General features: G+C 35.0%; 1 protein-coding gene and 1 long non-coding RNA gene across 11 annotated transcripts in view; one reads left to right on the top strand and one right to left on the bottom strand.

The window, feature by feature from the left end:
* The window catches only part of LOC117227300 (Rap GTPase activating protein 1), a 233,194-nt gene that overhangs the window by 120,385 nt on the left and 93,960 nt on the right, over window positions 1-18,849 (bottom strand). The window lies entirely within an intron of this gene.
* Window positions 11,623-12,598, top strand: LOC117227304 (uncharacterized). The gene is made up of 2 exons (XR_004492046.2): window positions 11,623-11,841; window positions 12,122-12,598. It is a non-coding gene; the product is annotated as an uncharacterized LOC117227304 (long non-coding RNA).

Below are 18,849 nucleotides of genomic sequence, written 5' to 3'. Positions count from 1 at the left end.
ATGTCGGCTTTGCCCCGATCGCTCATTATTCTTTGACTTAACTTTGTTCGAAAAAAGAATGCCGTGCTAGCTATGGACGTGCAGGAGAGGTTGCTGTCCAGCGGAGATATGTTTTACAATGGATCGCAGGATTGTGTAAACACGACTATGACGAGTCGGCGAAATCCGGTGAAAAATATTTTCTAGACTGCCCGGTCTCGGCGTTGGACGCTCTTATTGACAATGGTAATCCGGATTAACACGGAGGTGTGGCACTGTAAATAGTAGTGGACTGATTATTGCCGAAGGGCAATGCAACGAGAAACATTGGCAATGTTTATTCACGATTTTACGGATGGATCGAATCGAGAGAAACGAACTTTCTGCCCTTTGAGGAAAGAATTTTGTCAAGTAGCGGGTCGTGTGTAAGAAATGTGTCCATGTGTGTTATTGTGTTGCATGTAGATGTCTAGCTTGTTCACGTCGAAGATTTGAGAAACTTTTATAAAGTGTATTTTGCAGGACAGAAAAGGATTTCATATAATCCTAGCTTTATACGTCGTATCAATTGCTAAGATTATTAATGTATTCCATATAATCCTCATGCGATTAATCGTATTTTAAGAATACGATTATATATATACCATTTGTATCATCAAAATTATTACGAGACGAAATAAAATGTCTATGCAGTTCCTGAATCCTGCAATCGATATGGATTTTATGTAAAAATCTACAGTTTAATGATAACATTTTGAATGAATTCTCAGATTCTCCAAAGAAGTGTTCAATTCGCAATCGTAGGGTTAAAAAAGTTCTTTAGACAATATTTAGAAAAAATGATTTTCAAGAAATGTTTTCTCCCAGCCAGGCAGCTTTTAAAATATGGAAGTTCAAATTTTAAATTGAATCTGTGGATACAGTTGAGTAGTTGGCAAAGCTGACTGCAATCCTTTCATAGGAGAGATCTTTGACAAGACCAGCAGATTATCTCTTGGATTAATTTTATCCGTCCTTTCCTCAAAATGGTTCACGTTGTACATTTGGTCGGCTTGTTTATCTCGGTTAGCATTCACTTATATACAAGACTCTTTCGGGATGGATTTCCCCGTAATTCAGTAAGAATTGGACGGTTTTATCGTGCAGCTGCGGTTGTTACTTCCGCCTGGATTACCAAATTTGCATCTGGTTTCCCTCTATTGTAAGCTTATGCCAGTCAACGAGATAAACGATATCATACAGCTACAATAAGAACGGGCATCGTTGCAGTGTAAATTAATAGTTCGCGAAAAAACATGATGAACAACACGTGACATGGGCAAGAAAATATAAATATTATTGTTCTACACATAGGTTTTACTGGAGCTTGTTAACTACGGAGTGAGCAATTGCTGTGCTTTTGGTTTGATTCCGTGTATACTTATCAAATTTATCGAATAATATTTATCATATTTGTCAATTACGACATATTACATTTTTTAATTAAAAAAATAAATAAAACAATTGTCTTTATATTTATATATTTTATATATTTAAATTTATTTTAAATTTTTTATTTACAAGTAAACAAAATAAAAGAATACAAAAATCTACTCTCAACTGTCCTGCTTCACTATCCTATTCACCATAACTTTCGAAGCAACACGAATCATTTGTTCAATGGATGTTTTTAAGCAGCGAATAACCAAAAAGTTGTGGAAAAATATTAAATTGCTCGAAACTCTTACTGGAGTCCTTCGTCATCCGGTCGTGCTCGAAAAAGGTTAACTTTTCGAATATTACCCAAGTTCTCTTGTAAACTCCTAAGATTAGTATCAGTCTCCCATACTTTTGTTCTTAGTATGACGTGGATCTACTTTCCGCGTTATAAGATATTATTTTAAACATTGCTATATCATCTAGTACAATGTTTTGCTCGACTGAAGCGAAAGTTTATTTGAGTAAAAGATTTAAAGAACCGTGAGCACGTACTCGAAATACATGCCCTACTCTGCAAATAACTTAGTGTATTTTCATCATTTGTATATAACATTATATGTATACATTAGGCATCGAGTTTGACGGGTTCAAGTTTGAGGTATATTTTGCACTTGATATATCAGCGGATTCTAACCGTTTATACGAAGAGTATGTTGCGCCCATAAAATCAATGGGAATGAGATTTATCGTCGCCAATTGATCTGGCGTGGGGAAAAACGTGGAAAAAGTGAAATTTCCTATCTTCGGCAATAAACGACCGTCGGAAATTCAAAACTAAGACGAGAAAATCTGTTATCTCGCCGAAGGCGTATCCACGCGGTAAATCAGTTTTACACATCTTCGATTATTCGATTTCCCTCGGTGAATAGTTCGAACTAAATCACCGATTTTATTGCGGTGGTCCGATAGCAATAGGTATCTACACAGTTGATCCATCGGCGCTTATAGCATTCCAATCACGATCGTTTCACACACCGTGGTCTCGTGCCGATTCGTGAACGAGTTTACGACCTCGTTTCTTTCTCCTTCTCATTCTCTGTCATCCTTTTCTCTTTTCCTCTCTCTCTCTCTCTCTCTCTCTCTCTCTCTCTCTCTCTCTCTCTCTCTCTCTCTCTCTTTTCTTCTGCTTCGCGTTGTTCTCTCCGGCTACTCTACCATAGGACCAGACTGCCTCGCATGTTGCTTCTTCTCTCGCGCGAGATAAGCTTGCTATGACCACTTAATTGCTCGTTTCCTGTCCAGGAGCGAAGCGAACTGAACACCACTTCTCTCGCAGAGTCCAACTACACGTACGGACACCCCCGACTAGTTAATCGAAACATGTCCCAATTAGCTGAGGAACAAATTCACTTTATGATATCGTCGATGTAACCAGATTATTTTTCAGTTTCGCCGTCTTTCAGTGGTCTTTCGACTCTCTCTGCTTTCACCGGATATTATTTGTTACAATTATTAATACACCGTTGGCGACTCGTCGAAACATCTCATACATTTTGAATTAGCTTTCATGAAATGTTATTTATTCTAAGTAGACCATGGGTTCCACAATTTTCTGACATTCTATAGCAAAACATTCTGTGGCAAAAGTTTTATTGTAAATGTTCGTTTTATACCCTATCTAATTAAATATTTAGCTCTTAAAAATTAATGCTTACACTTATTGTAATTAACGAGGGAATTTTTAGCACTTGAAGCGTATACGATTTTTTAAACTCTTTGGTTCCATGTTTTTTTTCCATCTAAGTTCCTATTTTGTTGATAATAATTTTACATTATAAAAAATGTAAAAGAATTGTTATTATCGTACCCATCTCTGCGCTATCGAAGTTTATAATTTCATCTACTACAAAGTGTTTACATCAGTTAAAAGAGGACATGTGTGCAGATCCAAATATTCGTACGTTGAATATAGTAGATATACAATTATATTAAGCATTTATGGCGAATTCTTTAAGTGTGTTTCGACTATATGTTGTAAAACTCTGTTAGAATTACGTTCGGTATTTCGGATGTACGAGACTGCATTCAAGAATGCTCGTTCCAACGAGGTACGGAGCCTTTCTAGTACGAGAAGTCTCTATGTACCATGCACTTGAATAACATGAATAATAAGTTGCGCATGAATTAATAATAATTGCATTCGATGCTCGTAATTAATTTTACTGAAGCCTCTCGCCGGTCCAATGAACTTGTCATCTATTAACTCAGTGTAAATTGCACAATACGCGACAATTGTGTAACTTGGTTAAAGTACAATTCCGACGCCCATTACTGCTGCGCTTTTAAAGTAAAAGTTCCCTAACCGAACAATTATATAATTATGGCAATTCAATCCTATCACTCTGGACTGTTTTCACATTATGTACCAAAAGTATTTCATAAACCACGTTTGGAGATTGTTTGAACTTGAATATAATTAATAATATTGTTATCCTAAATTCCACGAAATTTGAAGTGACATATAAAAATAAGAACAAGAATAAAAACACGTATTTAAAAAAAAATAATATGTACTTTCTTCACCTGAAACTTAAGAAATTTCTGCTATTTCTTTCGTTTTTTATTGTTTACCATTTTGCGATAGATAGATCAGCATCATTTGTTTCTATCGAAACGTTACATTTTTTTATGTAACTAATATAAATATGTATATTCTGATTACATATTTATTTTGCTTTATTTAATCTTCAAATTTCTTACAATCATCGTTGTGAAAAACCTGCCCTTATCTTTATTTATTTACAGTTCATAACATTAATCGATTTCGATGTTCAGCTCAGATAAAAACGTTGAAAATACATGATTATGTTTCACTTTTTTGTCATTCCAACAAACTGCAACTTTTGCTAAAACGATGTTACACGTTATTCAAGTTATTTATTCCTATTTTTAAAAAGTTATTGCTTTTTAAAGGATGCCCGAATATTAACGTTACTTATTGTATATAACATTTACATTTTTTTACCATTACCAATTTTTTGTTTTATACAGTACAATGTATTCGATATTCCATATAAATATTGAATGGTTTTGTTTGAACACCATGTATATAGAATATGTATATTGAAATTTTGTATAACTGCTCATGGGAACAGTTACACGAGTCTACGAATTCAGTAGATGGTCGTGTAACAAAAAAGTATAAACAGTTTGGTATTTCTAGCATCAATTTCTTTTATTAGTTTCCTTATTTGTTTTACTTTTAAGTTTTTTTGAAAAAATATACACAAAATTTCTATATATAAAAAATTGTACATAGTACAGAAATGTTACACATACTGCTACATATAGCATAAACGTTACACGTATATTTCAAACAGGTCCATATACGCTAAGAGCTAATAAGTCATCTGGGTTTATTAAGATTTCCTACTAATGTATTAGAATTGATCGTAACTGCTCGTAACTAGGCTGCTTAATGGCTTTCGAAGTACTTTAAGCAACAAACCACTCAATAATTTATACAAATACATGCTGGTTATTTCTTTCTGTGTTATTATTATAGCTCAGAGACCTCGGGCTGGCAAAAAATAGAAGAGATGGAAATAGTACAGGTCAGATTTGTTAAAAAGGAAATGGTCGAAGAACAAAAATACTCCAGACTACATTTGGAAGGTAAAATCGGCCAAAGTCGAAATAGCACCGCAAGCGAGGAAGAGAGTTAATAAATGTAGTCAATTGACCAAAGAACTCTGTAGTTACAAGTTAGCGTAAGTTAGATTAAATACACTTTATACCCATGTGCAATCGATGTATCCTAAAACTGTTTGTACGGATCGTGAATAAAATATACAAATATACGTATGTAATAATGCTGACTAAAATAAGGACGTGAACGAAGCGATTTCTGTAAACATAAAACTGACTTTTGGCACCTCACAGTTTTAGTTCGTATAATGGAGCAATTAATTTGGCTGCAAGTTCCATGGAGGATAGTACTTCATCGAACCGTCGGATAAAGTCGGATGACGTAACTCCTTCTGAACTATTATTTTTCAGAACCATAAACTTATTTCCTGGGTTTTATCAATAGGGAAGTTTAAATTGGACACATTCGTACAATGTGGACGTTTTGCTCGCGAAACGAATGACTTCGACGCGACTCACAGAGCATTAGTGTTCGAGGGAGGAAGCAGATGCTTAATTAATTCCTTGCTGCTCTTAATGACGAGATATACGTTTCGCCCGTCCGCGGGCAAGTGATGACGCAACACTTTGAAAAACATTCTTTTTGACCAACGAGTAAGCATCTCCTCCTCTCTGACTCTTTGAACCGTCTCAATTCCGGTCAATTTTCAGACGCGTTCTACATTCTTACATGATAGTATCACTTCTTCCGTTCTCCTTCGACTACGATGACGCGGCAAAACTGCAGCATCACGGGGATTCCACCGAGGAACTGTTCGCAGTTCCAGAAAATATTACTAATCCAACTTCTCTCGGTCCGTGTACACTTTGCTGTAACGCAAAGACATTTTGGAGATCCAAGTCGAGGTATAGCTGAGTCAAAGCTTTCTCGTGGTCTTAAATCCATCTTGTAATACGCACAGTTTGCCATAATCTGCACGGATTATTTCAGTCCCTTCTATTTAATTAAAATTGGCAATTACCGCAGACTTCATGCGCTTTACATCGAATTGATTAGGTTAAATACCAAACTTAAAAATTTTTTAAACAAGAATACATCAAGATCAATAGTCTAGTTACTATCAATTGTTTATAGCTCTCGTACTTGGACTCTTGTACATCAGCAAGCGTATAATAACATGTGGAACAAATTTTGCCTATTTTTCATAGCATTTTAAAAAAGAATCGATTTTGCTTCATTAGAACAATTATAATAAATTAAAAATTATAATAAATATCATAAATGCATAAAATTTGAAATCTAACAAGATTGTAACAAAACAATTTGTTCATAGGTTCGAACCCTTTCATTTGCATTTGACTTTCTGCTCATAAATCGGTCATTAATGATTATATTAGTATCATACATTTCTATAAAAATTATGTATATTGAAACAGTATATCTTATCCAAAAGTCTTATCCAAATGATCCACAGAAATGTTGCTTCAACGAATACATTTTTTCCTTAGTCTCGAGTCTAGTCTTTTCATTATTATTTCGCTGTATTGGTCTGGAAATCGTGTACTTCGTTGGTTTCACAGTTCTACGAATCACATGCGACGAATCGTCACTGGTATTACACAATGGACCATTCTATTCCATTATTCCTCGTTTCCGCGAAAACCCCACGGTGATAAGGATATCGTCGCGATGCAATAAAGTTAGGGCGTTCGTACGTTCGCCTCGAATTAATGAATGCGAAATAGGCCAACGATTCGAGCCACTTCCAATCTTCATGCAAAATCTGAGCTTCCGCGCCGCGTCACTATATGCAGATTTACTTAGCCATCGATCCACGATTTCTGTACGCCACAAAATAATTCCAATGTATGCTTGATGAATTGAACAGATATTTGTACATTATTGCTTTGCTTTGTAAAAATTTAATCGAATATTACAGTACGTTATACTATATATCGTATAGTATAGTCTTGACTACTTTTACAATTGAGCGGCTTTTTCCATTGTGAAAAACAAGGCGTATTATTATTTACTAACATGTGTATTGCTTATTGACCAAATTTATTGTTAAGATAATTTAGAGTTAAGTTAATTTGTAGTAACTCTATAATTTATTTCACTTGCCTTTTTAACATTTGGCATATATAGATTACGTTTTAGGACATAAGTCAAGATTACCACCACTATGATTCTAATCTAGTCAATTAGTGTACTTGTCCGTACGAGAAGGGAAGACTGTAAAGAAGGAATTTGTTGAAAAAACAACGTTCACCACAAAACGTTATAATAAAAAATGACGTCGTAAAAAATCCATTTGTAGGTGCTAAATGTCTGCTTAATGATATTGCGTTATTTAGAAATGGGAATGATAGTGTCAAACCAGCAGAAATATTGTTAAACTGGATTTTGTGCATTTATGTGTGAAAGTGAGTAGGTGCAATCTAAAACAGATAAAAAGTGGAAATATCAACGTACTAATGTCAACTACTTTCAAGTATTAGCTAATAAATACCTTTAAATAATTATCCAAAGTATTAAAAAAAGAATAGGGGGTCGATCTGAGAGTCCTATTTTTGTTCGCATAGAAATGCGCAGTCTAAATATTGTATTCCGTCCGTGTTTTCTCCTATAAAAAAAAAAGTCTCTGCCGATAAAAAGTTATATTTCTTACGGTTTGAGACCAACATTTCCTTAACTTAATTATAAAATACCAATTAAAAAAAAATAAACAATATAAAATTTTAGAAAGTTTTTTATGGATATTATAAAAATGAAAAATATCCATTTTCAATACATTTAAATAATTTTTCATAGTTTTTTATAACATTTAATCAATAGCATAAGCATTTTATAGCATTTTTTATAGCATTTGAATTTATATTATATAATATTTGAAGAATGAATCAATTTATTAAAATACAAACATATTTTCGTTTAGAATTTGCAAATGGTCTCTTGGAAGCTTTTCTCAGACCGCGTCACTACCAGATGTTTAGTTTACCTTCATTTCGATGAAGTTAGAATCCAGTTCGTAACTCGTTGTGCAGTAAAGTAATAAAAGTTTTACTGAAACGTAAAATAACAATAAAATGAAGTATAAACCTTCCAAAAAGTTTGACCTGCTTAGTTCCGCATTTTTATAAGTACATATCTAGTACAGAACCTTGCATGTTATATCTATATATACTCTCTCCATTATGTTATGACGCATAAAATGTGTCAACAGGTTACCTTAGTAGAATTTAAAATTTCAAATAATCCCAAAATCTTCACGAGCGGCAACGAAGCTTAGCAACGATAATAATTTAGCATAGATAGCAAGTGGCCGCATTTGGAACTAGTTTCTTATCGTTGCTTGCAACAAACGTCGTGTCAATTCACCGGAAGACAGTGAATACCAAGCAGTAAGTGTTTTTCCAAGTATATTTCTTGTATAACTTTCTTGTTAAATGTTTATGCATGTTTCGACTACGAATCAATTATGCAAGAAATCAGGCGACATGATTTTGTTGATTGATGTATTAGCATATTAATTGTAGATTCCTTGCCAATGTATAGTAAGTTTGAGTTTGTTTGTCCGAAAGATCATGCCTGTTACAATATTGGTTGATTTAAGAATTCGTATCTACTGTACTTGTGTTCCGAACTCTTCGTGCAATCTGTTCTTATTGTGAAAGCTTTGATTAAGACAAACTTAAATTGATGGACAGTAAATTTTCCCTAATTGACGCTCAGATTGTACACAAAAATGGACAATTTGGGAAGAGGGAATATGATTATTGGAGCTTTGGGGCTCGTTTTCGTAGTCACCGCAAGACACAATTGTGCACAATCTGAGCGTCAATTAGGGAGAATTTACATAGAACATAGTACATAGAATGATTATAGCAAGTTTCCGTTGACTACTCCATTAAGAAATGCAGTAAAATGTGCATGGAGTGTTAACAACTAATATGATCTCAATTATAAATAAATACTAATAAAATAAAAATAATAAAATAAATATAAATAAAATAATAAAATAAAACAAGTATTCCGTCGTTGGAAAGAATTTTATCATTTATAAGCAATAATTATTGGCACTTTTTCAATAAACAGAATACAAATGGCTGATTGTACTACTATAATATAGCTCACAGTCAGAAAAAAATAATAAAACAATTTATATAGGTTGTATATCGCTAAATATATTTCTCTTTGCGTTCAATATGTATATAAATTCAATCCCCATGGTCAAACAAGAAATTGACGTTCCTAAAAATAATTTTTGCAAGCGACAGAGATTTTGCTCGGTACTCCAAATACCTGGAAAAATACGTCGAAGCTGATGGAAATTCAGTCGCAAATCAGAATATTCGATTCGTTTCCAGCATGGGTTACCAGGTCACGTTTTCATATTCGATGAGAAATGACGAATTTAAGAGAAAACGTAAGAAAATATAGAAGTTCGTGAATCATGATATTCGTATAGATTCAGGGTCGTCCTTGGACAACAAAATTAAATTTCAAAGTTCCAGTTCCTTAATAATTGATAAAACCCGGGGAATATCGATGTTGGTAATAAATCGAGGTCTCTCCGTTACTCGCAAGGCCGCTGCATCGTAACAAATGGATACGATAACGCGACGAACAAAGAATTTAATTATACCAGTACCCCTCCCTTGATTTCAATGACCGCAAATAAAAAGTGAAAGTAGTTTTGTTCTGCGCGATTAAATCGGTCCTGGTATCCTTTTATCTGACATTCTTCTCGCTATGATTCTTTTCCATAATTATCCTGCTTATTGAACATTTACGTACAATTATTTATATAATTACTTAGTTACATTTTAATTACGCGATCACAGCGGAGTCAATTTTCATGTCGACGGAACAAGTGCCCACGTTTTACTGTGCCTTAATTTCCATAGATTGTAACATCGATAATTGTAATACCGGGGACTGTAATGTCGATATTTAATAAGAGGATTTAATGATCACCAGAATGTTCCGTGTATTAAAATCACTGTTGTTCGGATCTTTATGTATTTATGTAATTTGCATGATTGAGAGAAGCATTTAATCGATAAAATAAGATCAGTTTTATTTTGAAATTGATAAAATTGTAGGTTTGTATACAAATTAGCTAGTTTAAGATTACGATGTAGGTATTAACGAAAAATACAGGATGGGTAGAATTTATATTTTACTACTTTTTTAGTAGGTATGAACGAAAAATACAGCTATCTCTGTCCGAGATAATGTTAACGCAAACATTAATTGTAGCAAATTATGTACTGTCCGTTACTCGGAAAAAGTCTGTTAAAAAAGTGTAGGGCCGATTCCTATCAATCTAGCCATGTTCACGCCCTCGCAGAAGTAGGGTAAACGCGTTTTTCTTATTGGCAGAAATGATCCCTTGCTATTAGCTCCAAATTAGCCACAGCATTGAATTTCCACGAAACGAAGGACACGAGTCCGGCCGAATAAAAACAAACAACGCCTCCTGACTCCCGTCACGTCTCGCTCCCCTGCGATTGCCCATTTTCGGCTAGGAGCACATCAGACGCGTGTGCCTGCGCTTTCTGTGTGTGTATGTGCGTGTATTGTGTATTACTTACGCGACCACGGCCGAGCGAGTCGCGCGACGGGAACCACGAGACGTAGAACAATCGAGATAATAATACAAAGTATTAATATTAAAATTAACATTAACATTAATATTAATATTAACATTTTCTATATTTACATTGTATCATATGATATCTTACGGCTATGTTAACGTATAACGTTAAAAACCTGAAGGTAATATCGGAAAACGAGAAAATCAAACACTACGCATAAATGACGCAAGGGTCGAGGGGTAAGGGGAATCGGTCACCCGCTCCACCTAGCCTTTTACAGTTTTAAGACTTTTGATTATTAATAGCTAAGTTACGTGCTGAGCAAGAATTCGTGGGTTTTCTCGTTTACCAACAGAAGTGGGTTTCAGGAGATCATAGGAATGTGAGGGCTACGGGCGTGCAGGTTAGGCGGAGCGAGCAGAATACCCCCCCCCCCCCTCTGCCCCTCTACCGAAACGACAAACTTTTTCTGAGCAACGGACAGTAGTAAACGGAATGTTTCCATTATTTTCAATATTCGTAAACATTATCTTGGACAGACATTATCTGCGGTAGACGAATGGACAACTAGATGCTTTACAAAGTTGATTTTCTCTAAAACGGAGCCCTAGATAAAAAAATGTTATATCAAATTTGTTTCTTATTTTATCGCGTAGAATCACCCTCTGCTTGGTTGTACTACGAATTCCGGCCAACCCCGTATATAATATTTTGTTCAACAATTAGAAGATTCTTCGCGATAAAAATAAATAAAGAACGTTTGTAGACTATACTTTTGCTTGTAAATATATTCACGTTTGCGTGTACATAGATGCACCAACAACCGCAGCTTTGATTAACCTTGTCATTTGATGTTTCAACATATGTATATTAACATCCGAACGTCGTTGCTCGGGTCCATTTGAACCTAGAGTATAAATATTATTTTACTATTTAGTTTCTGACAGTGTTAATATAAATTTTTAGATATTTCATTAACACTTGGACAGCGGACCATTTTCACAACAATGTGGCTGAAAATACTTAGAAGCTTTTATACTTTTATTTAACAATAGTTTCCAACATTGTTTTTGAGGTACTTCATCTAAACACATTAGTTATTCTTTAAACCTCGACGAGCTACGTAAAGGTTTTTATTAATACTCATAAACTAAGTATTTAAATAACGATCCAGGACTCGGTGTCCGAACGGTAAGATAAATTTCAATAAATAATATTATAAATTATATTTTTATAAAAAAGAATATTTTATCGATATAAAAAATTATCTGCTTTTTCTAAATTAAAATGCATCGTGTATTTCTTCGGCAAATATCCTACATTTTCAAAAGCTGAAAAATGGAGGTTCAAGCAGTATAGAAACAAAAATCCTATATTTCAAATTACGCGACCTATTTCGATTTTCGGCCGGGAAAACGGCGCTCGCGAAAAATGTCAGAATGAACGGGTTAATGACACAATTTCCTTCCAGCGATTGCTCGTCCAATCGAAAATCCGCTGGATGCTGTACAACTCACAGAGGTTTGATTCATTCCTGAGGAGAGTGAGACGACGACGGAAAGAGCGGATAAACGACGCAGACTTTGAGTGGGGCGGAAAAAGCGACGACAGGCGTAGACGGAACTCTGGCAGCTGTGGCTGTGGCCGCAGAAGCATCGCACAGAATGAGAAGGAATTTGAGAAGCCAGCGGAGATATCACATGGAACATACGGTCACTTGTTCTCGACTTACATGTTAATTTACACATGTGTCTTAACATACGTAACGCGCATCTACTGTGGCTCGTATTGAAGATCGTCCACTAGCTTTCGGCGGTGATATTTTTATAGAAGATATTCAACTAACAAGGCAAGTTATCCAGGTGTCCAATTAGTAGACCACGGATCTTTATACACGATAAAAATAGGCCAAGACAATCGTAAAAAATAAAAATTAAAAAAAAATGAATCACTCCTTTTAACAGTTTTAGCAAGTCAAAAATAGTGTAATAATGTTTCGTTTAATGCCTCAGAAATTTTGTATTTCACCTATTCACTTGTGCTATAAATGCAAAAAATTCCACAATCCACACACTAATTACTTTAGGAAAAACAGCGATTAGAAGTTAGCATCCGATCTCCTATTAACTGATATGATGCCATTCTCTAAAATAGCTTTAAACGACCTTTTTTTGTAAATTATGTTGACCTTTTGGGTTTTTCTATATTGACGTAAGTAATTTTTTGAACTCATTTTAGTATATGTATGAGTCCAAAAAATTGTGTAGAATTTTTTGAAACAGTACATGAAAAATACATCCAGTAAAATTTAAATAAAATACATTATACTAAATATTAATCAGCCAGAATCCCTGCCAATTATTGTTTAGTATTTCTTAGAAATTACTTCGTCAAATGTGTCATTTATAGATCGCTTCTTTCACACGCGTATACTAAAAATCCAAAACGAAAAGACAAAAAAGTTGTAAAAAAAATCATAATCGTGAGTTTTGTTTTGATAAACTTCTCTTCGTAGATGATATTATAGTAAATTAAAAAAACTGTTAGACGGATGAAAGAGTCAAACTTTGCAGTAAATCAGTTGCTTTATCAGTAGACTACGAACTTTATACATTTACGTCAACCATGGATAAATGAAAGTTAAAAGAATTTAAGAAGAAAATGTAAGGTATTGAAAACTGCTTGGTTCAGCCATCTTTAATATATCAGAATGTGCCGCAGATTTTATGCATTCACGATAAAAATGAGTTGCTGCAATTTAAAACGGTAGAAAGATTGAAAGTGTTCGAGAATGTCTGCATATTATTTTCAACTCGTTGAAATTATTAAAGAAAATAAGAACTTTCTGATCGTTGCATGTTGCAATTGACGAAGAAAATGTTCTATCCTCGGCTTCAGTTCCTATGCTAACCGAAAACGTTGATTTACTTGTAGAGCATTTCGCAGGGACAAATCAGTAAGCAAGTGGAGGATTTTCCATACGAAACATTGTACGTCCGTGCACAACGAATCTCACAAGCGATTTCCAATCTACAGAAATACTTGATCGAACTTTCTTAGAGGCGACTGTCACCTCGAGCGCGCAAGGTGTAAATCATCTATTGTCACAGAGGCCCATGCATTTGAATTCATTGAATGCCTTCTGTGCACGGCTAAAACGACACCCATTGATCCTATTCAAGTACAAATTCATTGTAGAATCGAGTTACCGGTAGAATGCGACACGTCGCGTCGTTTGCGGCTACTTAAACAGTGTGCTACACAGGACTACTGAAGAAACGCCGACTGTTTGAAATTATAGGTTCTTCGGGATATTTCTGCACGTTGTGACTTCAGACGTTTCGATAAAAACAAACGGAAACTGGTTATTGGTGGAAATGAGTTTGACAATGGGACCCCGATGGACTGAATGGTAAATAATTTTTGTTTCCCTTTTCCTTTCTGCCGATCCAAGACACTTTAATTTATCTCGCATTCTCTATAGTTATTAACTGTTGCGATTGTTGTTCAATTTGAACAATCTTAATGCGACTACCTTATTACTTTGGCTAATATTTTTACAGTGGAATACATTTTCTATTCAAATATCCGAAACGTTTCGAATGCAAATATAGTGGTATATATAATTGACTTTTGATATTTTTAAAGTTACTTGATTTTGAGAATAGTAGCATTAGTTTAGTAGCAATTATCTATTTACAAATTAAGAGAATAAACTAACGCTACTATTCTCAAGATCAAGTAACTTTAAAAATATCAAAAGTCAAACAATTTTAAAAATATCAAAAGTTAAACAAATAGTTAAAAAATGAATTGTATTAAAATAATACGTATTAATCTTTATTGTATACACAGCATACCAACTCTATAGTGAATGGAAGCGGTGCAACGTACTCCAACAACTTCAAATAGCTGTCGCGTTTAAAATATTTATTATTTTATGTCCAAAAAATTCTTGAATATTCCTTAGACATCCTATGATAAGGGTATTTTTTTCTAAATTCTGACCTACGCGAAGTAAAAAGATCACGGAACGAGTTTGCGATAAGTGATTTGCTTTAGAAGAAAACGTTGGGGATGTCACATACCTGAAATGTACAATAATGATTAGGAATATTAAAAATGTTGAGATATTAATTCAACCAGGAGTAGAATTTAATATTCTACCCAACCCATCGGTACCTTTCCACGTGCTCAGTGCCAAGAAATACTATTTTAAATTACGTTGCACGAATTGACCCTTGACGAACGATCACGAACCATTTGTACGTGGAACGAATTTTTCGCGCACGGACTCGTCGTGAACATCTACTTGGGTAAACCAACATTTCTTGGGCAATTTTGATGTATCTTGTGCGGCTCTTCGGCCAATAGATCTCCGCCGACGATAAAACTAGCTGCGGGTTCGTAAGATGAAAACGATGATGAAACCCAATAAAGCGATCTCAATAACAACGATAATATCGACGTATATCTTCCATAACAGAACACTTACGGAGATTGAAAGGATAATAAGACGGTTCCAGGCGCAGAGAGAGGAAAGACATATTTCTCGGGTGAGCGTGTGTCTAAGTTCAAGAAATAAGCAGGAACAGAACGAGAAGCATTCACTGCAAAATGTCTTGTAAGATTATCGAGGTACTGGATTGTCGGAGAAGATTTAAAGATCCGTGGGATTGTGTACGGTATTGTATCATTATGATCACTGTTATTTGGATTTTAGTAAAAACAGTTAAAATATCAAATGCGTTTGAGTAATTTGTGGGACTTCTAGATGTTTCTAAACGATAAACAAGGAATTAACCATCGACGTTGACTAGGGAAAACAAAATTAAAATATAGAAACACGATATTTCAAAGAGAATTTAAATATACATTTCTATTTGAGCTCCAATGTACCATTACATATTTTCATTCTGTATTATGACAGAAATCAAACGACGATATTTTTAAAACATATTTACGCTATTTTGTGCAATTTTAAAAATACGCTTACAGCTCGCGTACATATATTACTATACCAATATCTTGAGAAGTTACCTGTAATATTCTTGTATTTGGTCTCATTTTTAATCAAAATTGTCTACTTACTAGTACACTAGTTTTACGAAGGCATTAGAAGCAACTACATACTTCATGTTACTTTATACAATATACACCGCTAAAAAAAAACGATAACTTAGAAAAATTTTGGATAAAGATTGACCAACTTTGACTGACGATAACTCCGCGAAAAATCATTGTAGGATGATGCTCTTTTTTGGCCTCATGGCCTCATATATATAAAGAGTTACAGTAGTGAGGGTGCATCGAACCTAAAATTCAAAACAATTACCTTAAAATAGAGGTTACAAGCTTTAATTTTTAAGAAAGAGTTGTGGCGGATCAGACATAAAAAGACACGTCCTCCAAAAGCGGGGTGTACAGATGCCTTTTTCGGGTTTTCCCGACGCAAGGCGTACACACTGCAATAAAACAATAAAAACGTTGGGACACAGCTTCGGACCATAGGTCCCGGATCACCCTGGTCGGAAAATCTTCGGGAAAGGCCTTCGCCCTTCCCAAGGACTTTCCCTTACCAATTTCAATACGCTCTCCCCAATAAATACGAGGACCTCTCGACCGGGAGACGTCAGTTAGCAAGTTTTCCTCCGACTCTCAACGTGTCCATATTTCTGTCTCATCCGTCACTCGTTTACCTTTACCTTTTACACACTGTACCTCTCATCGCCTTTTGTTACAAGTTATATTAAAGTTCTCGTTATATAAAAACCAAAAAAAACTCTCTCGGATTATTTTATATAAACCGTCGCAGTAACCCCTGCGACAAAGAGTCATCATCCTAAGATGATTTTTCGTGGTGTTATCGTCATTCAAAGTTGTCCAATTTTTATTCAAAATTTTTCGATGCTATAATTTCGTTCAGCAGTATATTTATTCGGATTTTTAACGATTTCTTTTGCAATATTTGTCCCAAGTAACTAAATAAATTCTTCACAAATATATGGTTACCTCACAATAATCGTCATTGAAAAAATTGTTCGCAGACCTAATTTAAAAATTACCTTAAATAAAGAAAATCTGTCAAGCACGTGATACCCATTCGTTTTAATTACGCAAAACGGGGAACGTGTTTTCAGAAAACGAGCGTCGCTTCGTATAATACGTCCATCGTTAAAATATGAAACGAGCGTTGGAATATGAAAAAAAAAAGTAATGCGAAAATTTCATCACATAAACCTTCGCGTTGTTGCATCCCCTGCAGGTTTTCTACAGGAGGCGTAATAAATAATTTGTTGGGATAAAGCTTGAATATCTTTCTAATGCAATTCGAAAGGTATGCGCATATGCACTTACACGCCGCGTATCTCATTAAATGAAACTTCAAAGGGCGCTTACGGTGCCAGGGTCGTTTCACAAGAAAAGAGAAGGGGGTCGGAAGAAAATTTATAGGTTCACCGTCGACTTAACGCTGTCCAGCTTAACACTGAACACCGAATGAATAGACACGCGTTCGCCGTGCTAACACCGAAAAAGGGGTGAGAAGTTCGCCCTTACATTATACCTGCGCAGTCGATCGGGACCTATTTGCTCCTCCTTTCAGCTAAATCAGTATTAATGGCGATAATATCCGTGGTTGATCGTGCTCGTCGATGTCATAATTTTCGTGACAGTGGTACGTGCGGGTCAACTTTCACGACGCGCTTTCATTCTGCTCCGATCAAAAGAAAATCCAAGTCATCGATTCCAGTTATCCATCGCGTGTGATCGAGGAGCACGATCTGTCACGCAAAGGGTACAGGGGCAGCTTGCGCGCCCTTCCCTTGTATCGTATAATCCTCCAACGTGGATTATATTCGTCCTTCGAAAATGCAAAATCATGCCAGAATTTTCGTTTATATTGCTGCATTTATTAAATTTTAATTTTACAAAATTAAGATTTAATAAATTAATGTTCACTAACATTGTAATATTTATTCAATGTTCACAAAATATGTGTGACTTCCCTTTTAAATTGTTTATGTACTGCATATATTGGAACATTTGTATTAATTGTCCGAGAAAAGAGAACAAAGACGGAAGAAATCCTAATGCACAATACATATACATATGTATGTGCGAACACATCGTCTTCGGGACGCATGTTGGAATATGAATTTTCATGCGTGACTATCAAGAAGCTTTTAGTTTATGTTCATCGTATCCCCAGTAATTAATTACAATTTCCAATGTTGTTTGTCCTATACCGAGTCGTGTCGATTCATTCGCCGTGCGTGCAATATTTTTGCCAGTCATCGTGAAAGGGATCCCCGAGTTATCAAGGGAGTCATCGTATTCGCTCGTAATCGGATATGACAAATTTTCGCCCATGCATTCTTAAAATTCGCTCGTGTCCGTGTAAATAGTTTAAGCGTCTTTCTGTTCGAATGAATATTTATGGCAGCATATTCCGAGCCTCGAATTACCATAATTCTGTTCGCGAATGCAGTATTTTGTACCTTCCTTTTTGGGAACGCTGGTAGGGGGTAAGTGAAGTTCGATAGCTTCTACAATTTTCAGTGAAGTTCGAAGTTTCTACAATTGTTCATGGAATGCCGTAATCTTTAATCATAATCGTTTCTATAATCTTTAATGAAATTCTAAGCCATCTATAATTTTTAGCAAAGTTCAAATATTTCTACGAGTTTTACTAAAACTGATTTTTTCTACAGTTAAAAAATCTCGACAATTTTCAGCAAACTTAAAAATTTAGCAATTTAATAATATGCTATAAAAATAGTTAAATTACTTCGCTCCCATATTAATAATCGAAAGAAAAATAAATCAGATCACAATTCCCACGGATTGAAGGAGAAGATCCTTGAAGCGTAACGTATCGCAGTTGACCACAAGCAAATTATTGTTGACAAAGGCCACAAATACATGTTACAGCGTAACTAGGAATTAGAGTACTTGATCGAGGGTAGTGAATGATACAACTGAGTCAATATTTTCACCCCACAGCTCTTTACAACGTCTTTTTAATGTAATGGTCGTACGTACAAAAGAAATCCAGATCTCCGGCTGTGACTTTGATCATTCCGTATGACCGACGATTGATCAAATATACATATACTTATAATAATTTGTAACGACTGCTCTGTAATTTAGTTTTTACGATTCCTGCGGGCATTCTCCAAACATCGAGTTCACTTGCAC

Source organism: Megalopta genalis, chromosome 6 (genome assembly GCF_051020955.1).
Source record: "Megalopta genalis isolate 19385.01 chromosome 6, iyMegGena1_principal, whole genome shotgun sequence".
In the NCBI taxonomy this organism is placed as follows: Eukaryota; Metazoa; Arthropoda; class Insecta; order Hymenoptera; family Halictidae; genus Megalopta; species Megalopta genalis.
The sequence above is the reverse complement of the archived record's forward strand: the minus strand, read 5'-3'. Positions and strand labels throughout refer to the sequence as shown.